Source organism: Cryptomeria japonica, chromosome 6 (assembly GCF_030272615.1).
Source record: "Cryptomeria japonica chromosome 6, Sugi_1.0, whole genome shotgun sequence".
In the NCBI taxonomy this organism is placed as follows: domain Eukaryota; kingdom Viridiplantae; phylum Streptophyta; class Pinopsida; order Cupressales; family Cupressaceae; genus Cryptomeria; species Cryptomeria japonica.
This window is the reverse complement of record NC_081410.1, coordinates 661,553,132-661,566,312: the sequence shown is the minus strand read 5'-3', so window position 1 is coordinate 661,566,312 and position 13,181 is coordinate 661,553,132.

The following is a 13,181-nucleotide window of genomic DNA, read 5'->3' as shown; positions in this document are numbered from 1 at the left end:
TATAAAATGTTATTAAGAAAATGGTATTTTCTCAAGGTGAAACAAAAAAATGATTAAGATCTCTGAAAAAGAAAATGGTATTTTTCCCAGGGTGGACTATAAAAAAAGATGATTAAGATTTCTTTAAGAATCTCTTTTAACAACAAGCCTACAAAGTTTACCATAATAATGCCCCTTCAATTATATAAAAATGGAGTCTGATCATGCCGCCAATAATATAAATATGTAACCATAAAGGAATTCAACTAAGATTCTGTTGCAACTAAGTGCCTGTCTTTAGAAAACAAATTTTAACATAGAAGTATATGGATTGCCATGGCATTGGAATTTAGTTATATGTAAAAATAGTAGTACATGAATAGGCTGGTCATGCCAATTTCCAATTGAGTAATAGTAATATGAATATGTAACCAATTCAATTAAGATTCTGTTGCAACTAAGTGCCTTTCTTTAGAAAACAAATTTTAAAAATAAATGGATTGCCATGGCATTGGAATTTGGAAATGAAAACATATTGGATTAACAAATTAGAATGTAAAGGGCGTTTACAATTCACATGCGAATGAGAGCCCTCTTTCCCAATCACCAAATTTGTTAAATCATGAGCCAAGCACACGGTGGTGCATCCACAGTCCATTTTAGGCTCTCAGCATGTCTAACTTAAATTCTGCACTTGCTTTGTGATGATGCACTACTCAACAACATTCTACACACTTCTAATTCTACAAATGCTACCTAAAGTGTAGATGCCATTATTGGGGTAGGAGAAGTAGAATGAAAGAAGCTTTGTACGGTGGATTTTGCATCAAGAGTTTGGATACACTTTGTGATCCATCATTATTGAGAGAAATGTTTATAGACACATTTATGCTTTTGCGCGAGTTACTTAGTAGAGACCTCCAAATGATGAAGAATAACGATAGTTGATTGCTTCCACCTAGAATGTTTGATGTTGTAGGTATCATATTAGGAGCATTTGGCAATTGTTCAATCTACCTTACTAGATTTGCTTAAATTGTTAGTTTGGATGGTTGTTGCAAGTTTCCTATCCATTGGCCTTGAGTAGCAAGGTTTATCCAAATGATAAATTATAGAAATAATTGTACATGAGTTGATGCACTTCCATTGTGGATGGTTGGTGTTATATCATATTAGGAGCATTTGGCAATTATCCAATGATGCTTATTATATTTGCCTAATTTGGTAGTTTGGATAGTTGCTGCAAGCTTTTATATACATTGGCCTTGAGTAGCAAGGGTAATAAAACTTTGACCTAATCAATTTAAGCCTTGCATGGTTCTATGCTTCTACAAGTTAATGTTGGTGTAAATAAATATTCATTTTGGATATTATTACACTTACTTAAGTTAACTTAGGATAATGCATCTCTTCGTAGTTTGAATTTGAGACACTTAGGGAAGTGTGCACATAGGGATATAGCTTGTAGGAGAAATTCCACCTTTTGTGGTTTTATTTTGCTGTTACACTCCACATTCGGTGGGTCCACCTCTTGTGGAATATTATATTATTTCTCCTACCTACCCTTAGTATTTCTTACCTACCCTTGTTTCTCATTGAGCCACATGTCATATTTGTGTGCTCATACATCCATATGGCCTTGCCTATATAAGCAGGCCTCTATTCATTGTATTGGTTAATCCAGTTGATCATTTGTATATTGATGAGAATACAGTTTGTTCTTGTCATTCTATTGTCTCTTTTATGCTTTTCATTGTGCCCTCGATCTTGGCAAAATCCTACATGGTATCAGAGCTATTGGGGCTTCATTGATCGGTTTTTGGAGACATCGTGGAAGACTTCTATTTTCGGATTTGGGGATCTTCATTTTTTGGGGGCGTCATAGAGTGATTTGGACATCACTGTTGAATCCGGGAGGCCGTTTCCATAAATTTCGACTATAAAGTCGATCTATTTTGGTGAGAAATTTTTTTTCCCCATTTTGGCTATTATCATACGGATTTCGAAACTTTAAAAAAAAAAAAAACTTCATTTTTTGGGGGCGTCATAGAGTGATTTGGACATCACTGTTGAATCCGGGAGGCCGTTTCCATAAATTTCGACTATAAAGTCGATCTATTTTGGTGAGAAATTTTTTTTCCCCATTTTGGCTATTATCATACGGATTTCGAAACTTTAAAAAAAAAAAAAAAAAAATTTTCAAAAAAATTTCGAAAAATTAAAAAAAAAAAAAGTCTTTGTCTGGGGGTCCGTAGACCCCGTACACTGTACCTGCGTGTTGCGCAGGTGTTGCAGGGATCGCCCGTACCCTTTTTGCAGGTCTCGCCGCTGCCATTGTGCTCCCTCCCGCCGGCCGCTCCGAACGCCGTGCCACCGCCGCAGAACGCCCCGGCCCGCTGCGCTCGTCTACCCAGCGCTGCCGCCAGCTAGAGACCTCCGACGACCGCCCACACACCTCCGGCTGCCGATGACACCAGACCAGCCACCGCCTCCGGTGATCGTCCAGTCACCTCCGGTGACCGCCACGCTGACACCCAGTCAGCATATCGACCCCACCACGTGGCTCTCAAACAGCTGTCCGTACGCCACGTCATCGCGCCATCTCGACCGTACGACAACACAACCATCGTGCCACGCAATCAGTCAGTACAATGCCACGTCATCCGTACGGCCTGCACAGTCACTTGCCCAATCAGCAGTCCGTACAGTACGGACGCCCAGTCAGCAGGGAGGCGAAGTTTTTGCGACGGTCATACGACCGTCAAATTTAATACAGTACTTGCTGATGTCAGTGCCACATCAGCACTTTTTGAAATTTTTTTGACCTCTCTCCATTGGGCTTTTCAGTTTTGCAGTCCAACTTTGAAAGGCCATATCTTGCTCATTTTTGCTCCTTTTTTGGTGCAATTTTTTTTGAAATGGGCTAAAATTTCGTGATCTTCGCAGTGGTGTGGTTATTTTCTGATTTTGGTGCATAGGTTTTTCGTAATTTTCGGATTCTCTCAGCTGTACCTATCCAATCCTCAATTCTACAAATTCAAAGGCCTCGTTTGAGCTCATACGACTTCCTTTTCAAGTGCCGTTTTTTTTGAAAGTGCTTATTAATTCGTCTACTTTTAGAATCTATGATCAGATTTCAGAGATTTTGAGTGGAAATTGTACTTTCAGATATTGGTCTTATTTGGCCTATTAGGTACTTGTAAATTGCTCGGATCTTAGTTAGATCTCTTACATTATCAGTTTGAGTCTCTTTTGGCCTTATTGAGGCAGTTGTAAAATTGTAAATCAGAAGTCATCTTTGCCATTTTTTGCAAGTGGCCCATTGTATACGCACTACTTATAAAGTGCCAAAATCATCACATTTGGGGGGGTTCTTTGATTGAATGAATTTGGGGGGGGTGTCTTGTGTGATTGTGCCTCTCTTTGTGCTCTTTCCATTCTTGTTGCAATGAGTCCTAACAAATTTCCACCTTTAACTCCACATAATTATGCATCATGGAAAATTAAAGTATGGAGTAAACTAATGGAAAAGGGTCTCACTCACTACATAGATGGAACAATAACAACACCACTTGATCTTAAGGCTGATCCAATTGCTCATTTAGAATGGCTCACAAATAATTGCATGGCTCTTGGAACCTTACGCAAGTATGTATCAGATGACTTCATTTTTCACATTGAGAAGTGTAAAACAATCAAAGAGGCTTGGGATATGTTTCAGAAATTGTATGGACAAGTTGATGAAATCAGAGGCTATCAGATTGACAATGAGCTCACCAACTTAGATCCCAAGAGTTTTGATACAATCCAAGATTATGTCACCAAAGCAAATGAGCTAAGAGCAAAGCTAAAGGATTGTGGAATTGACAAAAAGGATGCTCAATTGATATTCAACCTGTTGGACAAGCTTGCACTAGAATATGCAGCATTTGTATCTAGCTTCCAAACTCATCATTTGACAGTGGGGAGTTCTTATGTTATGCCTTCATTTGATGCTTTCACAGAAATGTTAATATTGGAACAAACTAAGTTGTTGAACATGGGGTTTCTCAAGTCTTCAAAGTCCAAGGCTTTGGTGGCTAATCAAGGGAATCAAGGAAGTCAAGGCAAAGATTCCAACAAGAAGAAGAAGCAATCCAAGTCTAAGCCACACCAGGAAAAAGGACAATCATCCTCTCCATCACAAGGCGATTCATCATCCTCTTCCAAGAAGGGGACACCACCTAAGAAGGATAAACCAACTTGTGCATATTGCAAAAAGTATGGTCATGATGAGCATCGATGCCACACAAAGCAAGTTGATGAGTTAACCGATCTTCTCAAGAAAAACAACATCAACTTGCCATCCGCCTACACAAAGAAGGATTCATCTCCTTCCTCTTCCTCACAGTCTAAAGGAAAAGGGCAAGCATTTGTGGCTACAATAGGTTCTTCACAGCAATGGATACTTGACTCGGGTGCCTCATATCACATGGGTTCTACAAAGGAGCAGTTTTCTTCATTGGAGCCATCTAAGGTACCTCACATTTACATAGGTGATGACACACAAGTAGAGGTTGAAGGGAAAGGTTCAATTGACATGGATGATGGAACATTTGAGAATGTTCTCTATGTTCCTAACTTGTCTACCAACCTTCTCTCTATCTACCAAATCACTCACTATGGGAATGGGAAAAAGGTTGAGTTTACACCAGATTCAGTTGTGGTAAAGGAACTTGATGATGATGCCTTGGTAGTAGTGGGACAAGTCAATGACAACTCAAGGCTTTATTCATTCTCCCACTTTGTGCCAAGTTCACCTTCTAGGGCCTTGCTTACTCATTCAAATTCAGAAAGTAAGCTATGGCATGAGCAGTTTGGTCACCTCAACTACCGCTATCTTCAGCAGCTAAGCACTAAAGACATGGTCACAGGTCTACCTCGAATCAGTTTTTCAGAGGGTGTATGTTCAGGTTGTTCCATGGGCAAGCATCCCGAAGAGAAGTTTGATAAAGGGAAAACTTGGAGAGCTTTGGAAGTTCTTCAACTTGTTCACAGCGATGTAGCAAGTCCATTTCCAGCACCTTCATTCAGTAAGGCCCGCTATGTTCTTACCTTCATTGATGACTACTGCCGCTTCACTTGGGTCTACTTTCTCATTCATAAGAGTGAAGTATTTGACAGATTTCAGGACTTCAAGACTCGTGTGGAGAAGCAATCAGGGTAAGTGGTCAAAATTCTTCGCATAGATAATGGAAGGGAATATGTGAATAAAAGACTTGAGGATTTTTGTACATTTGAGGGGATTGATCTTCAGCATTCTATTGCATACACTCCACAGCAGAACGGGGTTGCAGAATGCAAGAATAGAACTCTCAAAGAAATGGCTAGCTGTATGATACATGCACATTCTCTTGATCCCGCCTTTTGGGCAGAGGCTATCAGTTGTACCACACACATCCAGAATCAGGTTCCTCACAAAGCTTTGCAAGGTATTACTCCTTTTGAAGCTTGGGCTGGTAGGAAACCTATTGTGAGACATTTTAGAGTCTTTGGGTGTCCCGCATGGGCTCGGATACCTCCACAGAAACGCAAGGCATTGGAACCTCAGAGTCGGCCTTGCATATTTGTTGGATATCCTGAGGGTGTTAAGGCATACAGATTGATGGATCCAGAGACACATGAGGTATTCATTGAGAGGAGTGTTCACTTTGAGGAAAGCTCTCCTAGCTTAGTCTCTCTACCTCCTCCACCTTCCTCCATTGTGGATAGTGATGTTAGTGATTCAGATGATGAGACTCCCTCAACTCTGACTCGCAGGGTTACACCTCTGCAGGGTCCACTTGCAGTTGAGAAGCCTCGTTCTCCACCTCCACCTAGACCTCGTTGGGCTCAACAGACACTTGAGTCCGCGGGTTCTCTTGTTGGGGATCCTTCAGATACATGGAGAACTCGATCACAACATCAGGATCTTCCACATGCATTCATTGCTACCACTTCCGATCCACAGACATTTAGGGAAGCATCAGGGGTTCCCGAGTGGGACCAAGCTATGGAGGAAGAGTATAGTTCCTTGATGAGGAACAACACATGGGATTTAGTCCATCTTCCTAAGGGGAGAAAGATGGTTCGATGTAAGTGGATCTATCGGACCAAGTTTGCAACGGATGGTAGTGTGGATAAGTATAAGGCCCGACTTGTTGCAAAAGGTTTTTCTTAGGTTGCAGGTGTTGACTATACTGAGACCTTTGCACCCGTAGCCAAGATGAACTCCATTCGTTTGACACTTGCTATTGCTGCAGCTCATGGTTGGGCTGTACATCATATGGATGTGAAGAGTGCTTTTCTTCATGGAGATCTTGATGAGGAGATTTATATGGAGTAGCCACAGGGTTTCATCCAGGATACTTCCTTGGTTTGCAGACTAAGGAAATCTCTCTATGGCCTTAAGCAGGCCCCCAGGGCTTGGTATGCCAAGATGGATTCCTTTCTTCTCTCCACAGGGTTCACCAGGTGTCATTCCGATCCAAATGTTTACATTTTGAGATAGGATGACTCTCACTTGATACTTGTGCTCTATGTTGATGACTTGATCATTACAGGGAGTACTTCATCCATCATTAGCAGGGTCAAATCTGCTTTGCATGACAGATTTTCTATGACTGACCTGGGTCTTTTGCACTACTTTCTCGGGATAGAGATTTCACAGTCACCTTCCGGGATTACACTATCGCAGCCCAAGTATGCTCTTGATCTATTTGCAGGCTTTCATATGGCTGATTGTAAGCCTGCCCCGACTCCCTTTCTTTCAGGAGTCAAGCTTGAGGCTCAGTGTTCTTCTCCACTAGTTGATGCCACTTTGTATCGTCAGCTTGTGGGTAGTCTCATCTACTTGACTCATACATGCCCTGATATTTCATTTGCCGTTGGCATGGTTTCCCGCTTCATGCAGGATCCACATGAGCTTCATTGGAAAGCCGCCAAACACATCCTTCATTACATCCAAGTGTAAAGCGGAAAATCGCGATCGAACCCTAGTTGCTCTCCCCTCTTCCAACTCCAAGGAGAGAGAAGGGAGATTCACTAGGGTTGATGGTTTTCACTTAGGGGAGAGACTTTACATTCAAAAGAGGGGTTGAAACCCACAAGATCCAATCCCACACAATGCAAGATTGGATGCTAAATGAGTTTCAAGGGTTAAGAAAGCAAGGCTACCCTCTTTTGTAAAGAATGTGCATAGAAGAATTAAGCTAGGAATGCATAGAAAGTGAGAAAGATTCGCTTATAAACTGAGATAGGGATATAGGATGAAGCTGCGGACCTGGAATTAGTAGTAAAATGTCGATACGGCGTTGTCCTGCAAATTTGAGCAAAAGTTGTCAGGACGATGGCGCTCGAGCGCCACGGTCCTCCGAAAAATCCGCGAAACGAAGGGGGATCTGTTCGTCTCTGCACAAGGATTCCAGATCTTCAATTTCAGCCGCGTACCTACAACCTACACACAGAAAAGCGAAGACGATTGGGGGGTTAGGGATTAGGGGTTTGCCTTTAGGTCAAACCCCGGTTTTGGAATTAACCAAGAAATGAGCAATGCTGTAAATGTAAATGTTTGTAATGTAAAACAAGTACTAATACCTTGTTGTAAGGATGTTTGTATCCTTATGTGCGAAGGTATAGATATTGTATGTTGTATGTTGTAGTAGTATGTAGTAAGTGATCTCCTCTTCAATGGTTGAATCCTTGTCTTGAATGCAACACTTAGCCTTGAATGGAGACTTGAAATGATCAATTGCTTGAAGGAATGCTTGAATGCTTGAATGCTCGAGTATAATTTCCACGCTTTTTCCATCATGTCGAATGAAAGAGGAAAATGTAGTTTATATACTTGTCAATTAGGGCTGATAGACTGATTTTCCCAACCTTAGGCCGACCAGGAAAGACAATTTTCCAATTTGCAAACATAAAGACCCGAAGTCCAAAAGAGACCGGGCCCAAAATAGGACCCAGGGACCAGGGCGCTGGGCGCTCTGGTCCCACCTCCCGGGACAGCAGGGTGCAAAGGAGGTTCAGGCCAGGGTGCAAGAAAATGCAGTTTTTGGTGTCATGAGCAAGTTTCGGGGTCTCCATCCAGGTTCCGTGTTGCATCGCCATCGTGAAGACCGAAATGCAGTCGAAATTGCAAGTGTCGCAATTTTAGGATGCTACATTTAGCCCCCACTTTAGCGGGAGTATGTATGCTCATACTTCCGGTAAAGTACAAGGAAACAATATTGAAAGACTTTCACCACGTCAAGGAGGCAAGACACACCAAGCCCCCAGTGGACTAAGGATCTTACGACTTCGATTGACAAAGTAAAAGGGAAGATCACGAGGGAGAACCATGACTGTCAGTAGTAAGGTTCCCTCACTATGAGTCATGCAAGAGAAATACCGAAAATTTTCAAGGCAAAGCTGAGTTCTCCAAGAAATTTTCATGTATCCTGAAGGGATAGACAGGGTGTATGCCCCCCTACGTTAAAACGATCGCACACGCCTCAACGGGGGTGATTGTTTTAACGTAGTGATACACATAAGAAATGAGAAAGGAAAGGAGCACGTTATCGCAAGGATTTAGCCCCCAAGTGTGAGATAAACCCAAGGATAATAGACACAAAACACAAAGCACAAGGTAACTTCGCTTTCCTTAGGGTCAGTATGCTGTATGATAATTCATGTATATCATATGTATGTATGCATAATTGTTCTTCATTCCCCAATCAAGGAAGGTCACCTAGAAGAAGGGAACACATGTGTCTTTTGAGTCAACATGAGAGAGACCAAAAGAGATCTCAATGCTTTGCATCGTCCTCAAGTAGACAACACTAAGGACAACAAATAGAAGAATGAGAATAACATATAGAAGAAGTAACACAAGAGAGGAGGAGAGAATCTGCTATGCTAATGTAACTAGTCTAGCACGTCATCTACCCCCCGATCTTGTTGATCAATGTTTCGGGAAGGCAGGGAACACGCTAGAGGAGGAACATTCAACACAGCAGATGGAGCTATCACAAGATCCAAACAAGGGCTATGTTCATGTTCCAAGCCACGCTGTTCTTGTCTAGGAGCTAGGATAAGTGCTTTAGAAAATTCATTAGATAAATGGTTATCAATATCAACAAGTTCATATTCACTATCAGAAGCAAGAGGAGTAATATTTTCATCATGAATAACATTTTCATCTATAGCATCATCAAGATTTATAAAAATAGGGTCTTTAATTCGCACAGGATCAAGACCATCATGCATCTTATGTTTTGGAGATTTTGGAGAAAATGGAATAATGCTTGTTGAAGGTGTTTTTGGAGATTGCAAAGTTTGAGAAGCAGCTGCTTGAGCTCTAAGATGATGCTTTCGTCGGCGTTCACGTGCAGAATGATTTCGTCTAGTCTTAGTAGGAAGTGGAGAAGATTGAGGAGGAGGAATGTTCTCATCCTTATCACTTGGGTGTTTAGGTTGTGGTCTCTTAGGCTGGATAATAGGAGAAGAAGAAGGTCTCTTCTCTCTATAAAAAGAAGGAGGAGGGACTGCTCCATACAAAGGAGGAATATTTGGTTTAGGAAGAAGACCAAGTCCATCATGACGAGGAGGTATAGGTCTATTTTTAGAAGGTTTATTAGGCATAGACATAATCACATCCATGGGAACGGGTTGGGAATCTTCTTGAGGAAAGACATTAGTTTTATCTTTCAAAGGAAGAACTTCCTTCTCAAGAATGATAGGAATATCAAGTTTGGGTGTTCTAGGTTCACTTAGAGATAGGATCATATCTGTTTTCCACTTTTGATAAGATTTGAAAAGATGATCACTTCGCGGAGGAAGAGATTGGAATTGTTTAGGCCAAAAGTAATCAATAGGAACGCTAGAAGTTCTTTCGGTTGGTTTAAAGAGACTATGATTGACAGTAACAACTTCACCATTATGGGGAAATTTCAAACACTTATGAATAGGAGAAGCAATAGATTTCATGGAAGATAGCCAAGGATAGCCAAGCTTCACACGAAATTGTTCGGAAGATGGAATAATAGCAAAGTTCACATCAAGGGATTTGTTATGGAGCTCAATAGGCAATGTAATAGAACTAATTGCAGGAGAAGAAAATGCATCAAATAGTTTCACAATCACATCTGTTTTGTCATATATCACTTGATTCAATTGCAAAGTAAAAAGAAATTCTTCAGTAATAACATTAATCATGCACGAAGGATCAATAAGCACTCCACGACAAGGTGTATTCTTGACTTTTGCAACTATGTATAAAGGACCATCAGGTGCCCTAATGGTTTCACTGGAATCAAATGTGATGGAAGGTTCTTTAGGGTTTTCTTGCTGCTCTACAAAGTTAATCACATTCGGAGTCATAGACACAAGACCATCAGATGAGAGAGAGGAATCATTAGCCTCAATTGCATTAGAGGTATGAGAAGGTAATGGATCAGTGAAAATCTGAAGATTTTGATTAGGAGGAGCTACAGATGTATTGCCTTTATCATTCACTCCAGAAACAAAAATAGTATTATTATCAATCAAATCTTGAATTTTACCCTTTAAAGAAAAACATTTTTCAGTATCATGCCCAGGCTGACGATGAAATTGACAAAAAGCTTTGTTATCAAAATAAGGTGAAGTAATCTTTGCAGGATCAATTTGCCTTATAGGAGGAAGAGTAAGCACATTTTGTTCCAATAACTTATTCATAATACTATGCAATGATTCATTCAAAGGAGTATACTTTCTTTCTTTTTTGAAAAATTTAGAAATAGGAGGCACACCTGATGCTGCATTCACATTGTTGTTGATGATGTTTTCATTGAATTTGATGGAATCTCTGTTCGGTTTAAACTTCCCAAATGGTTGTTGACTGCTATCACCCTTATCACTCAGAGCCATAGGATGTGATTGTTCCATTTGACTCACAGTTAGTTGATAATTGTGAAGAGTTGCACACAACTGTTGGAAAGAAGTAAACTCAGAAAACAGAAGTTTGTCTCGAATATCTTTTTGTAAATTAGAAATAAAGATTCTTTGAATATCATTGTCAGGCACTGGAAAGGAAATTTGAGCATACAAATGCTTATATCTACCAATGAAATCAGTCACTTTTTCTTTAACACCTTGTTTACAATGCATTAAATCAATCAAAGTAACTTTAGGACTTATATTGTTTTGAAATTGTTGAATGAAAGCATTTGCAAGTTGTTCGAAAGAAGTAATAGAATAAGAAGGCAATGAGCAATACCATTGTAGGGCTTTGTCTCTTAATGTTCTAGTGAACAGTTTTGCAAGCAACCTTTGGTCATAAGCAAAATCAGTACATATTGTTTGAAAAGTCTTAACATGTGTTAGAGGATCACCTTTACCATTATAAAGCTCCAAATGCGGGATTTCAACATGTTTAGGAGGGATAGCTCGAACAATGTCCAGAGAAAGTGGGCTCGCAACATCAAATGTGGGCACACTAAACTTAGATTGATTCATAGAGGCAATTTGTTGCTGTAAAGAAGAGACAGTTTGTGCAAGATTGTTAATGGTCGCTTCAGTCGAAGAATTCATATTAGATGTGTTAGATTGAGATGGAGGTGTTATGTTATTGAAAGAAGGTAAAGAGTAAGGTGGTGGGACTCTATGATAATTAGTCATAGGAGATGATTGGACAGGAGGAACACTACAAGGAGGAATGGAATGGTTAAACGAATTGCCCCCTTGCGTCATGTTCATTTGTGGAGATATAATAGGGACACTCATTGAAGGAATGAATGAAGAAGTCGGATTAAATGAAGGAAGAGGGTTAATTGAAGAAGAAGGGTTGCCCCCATGACTGGTGATCACAGGAGGAATGTCTTGTGTAGAAGTATCCATTATGTTTGATGTAAAGGTAGGTACGCTAGCAATAGAAGTCATCAAAGGAATAGAATGATTGACTTGAGTAGGAGGTTGTGTATAACCCAAATTTTCAGCACAACTCTTCATAGGCATCACATTCGAATCCACAATGTGTGCAATACCACGCAAAATATCAATTCCATTCTTATCACTTTGAAGCATACGTTTTAGACCCTCAATTAAAGGAAGAGCTTGACTATCAGGGTATTCTTGAGACATCCATTTTCGAAAATCGTCAAATTGGTTATCCAATTTCGAAAGTTGTTCTTCAGAAACCTCATGGAGAGCTTCTTCATCATTAGGAGGATTAGAGGAATTACCCATGTCCTCGTTAAAAAGGCTATTCAAATTAGGTTCCATCTACTCAGTAGTTAAACCTTGGAAAGACTTAATTCTACGGCTTCGTCTAACGGGAATAGTGTAAGTAGGGCTTATTGTTGTAAAACTCATGCACTAGAGAGAGAGAGAAAGTTTTGAATTTAGAGGTAGCAATTTTCAGTAAAATCAGCCAATCTTCTGGATTTAAGCTGTTAAATTTAATCAGGACAATCTCCCGAAATTTCAAAAAAAATGTCAGGGACCGTGGCGCTTCGGAGTGCACACGGTCCCGACAACTTTTTTCGAAATTTGCAGGGATGAAAGTTATGATAATTTTAGAGCTAATCTGAAAAAATTGAGTGGTTTTACGATCTGTAGATAGGCCAAATTAAAGTTGCAATCTCGAAATTGAACCCTACCAAGATTGTCGAAAAATGCAAAAATTTGAATTTTGAAAAAGAGAGGGAAACTAAAATTTTGAATGTTATGATTTTAGAGGGAATGTCAAGAGCAATGCAAATTTTGAAATTTAAAAATTGACTCAATTTCACGCAAAATTCAATTTTGAAAGCGGAAATTAAAGTTGTTGTAATTAAGCACTTAATTTCAAAAGTCACAAATTGTAAGAATTTGAATAAAGCACTGAAATTTCGAATGAATGCAAACACACTTTTCAGATTTAGGACAGTAAGAACACAATTTTGACACAAAATTTCAATTTCAATGATTTTTGAATGTTTAGAAGCCTTAATCCAAGCAATCACAAGACCAACTTTGACTGTATTTTTGAAAGTGTTAGATTTGATAAAATCAGCCAAAATTCTGGATTTTAGCAGGAAAATACAGTAAGATCTAGCTCCCGAAATTTCGGAAAAAATGTCGGGGACGATGGCGCTCGGAATGCACACGGTCCTCGCAACTTTTTTCCAAATTTTCAGGGATGAAAGATATTGTGATTTTATTGCGGAATCCAAAGTTATAGT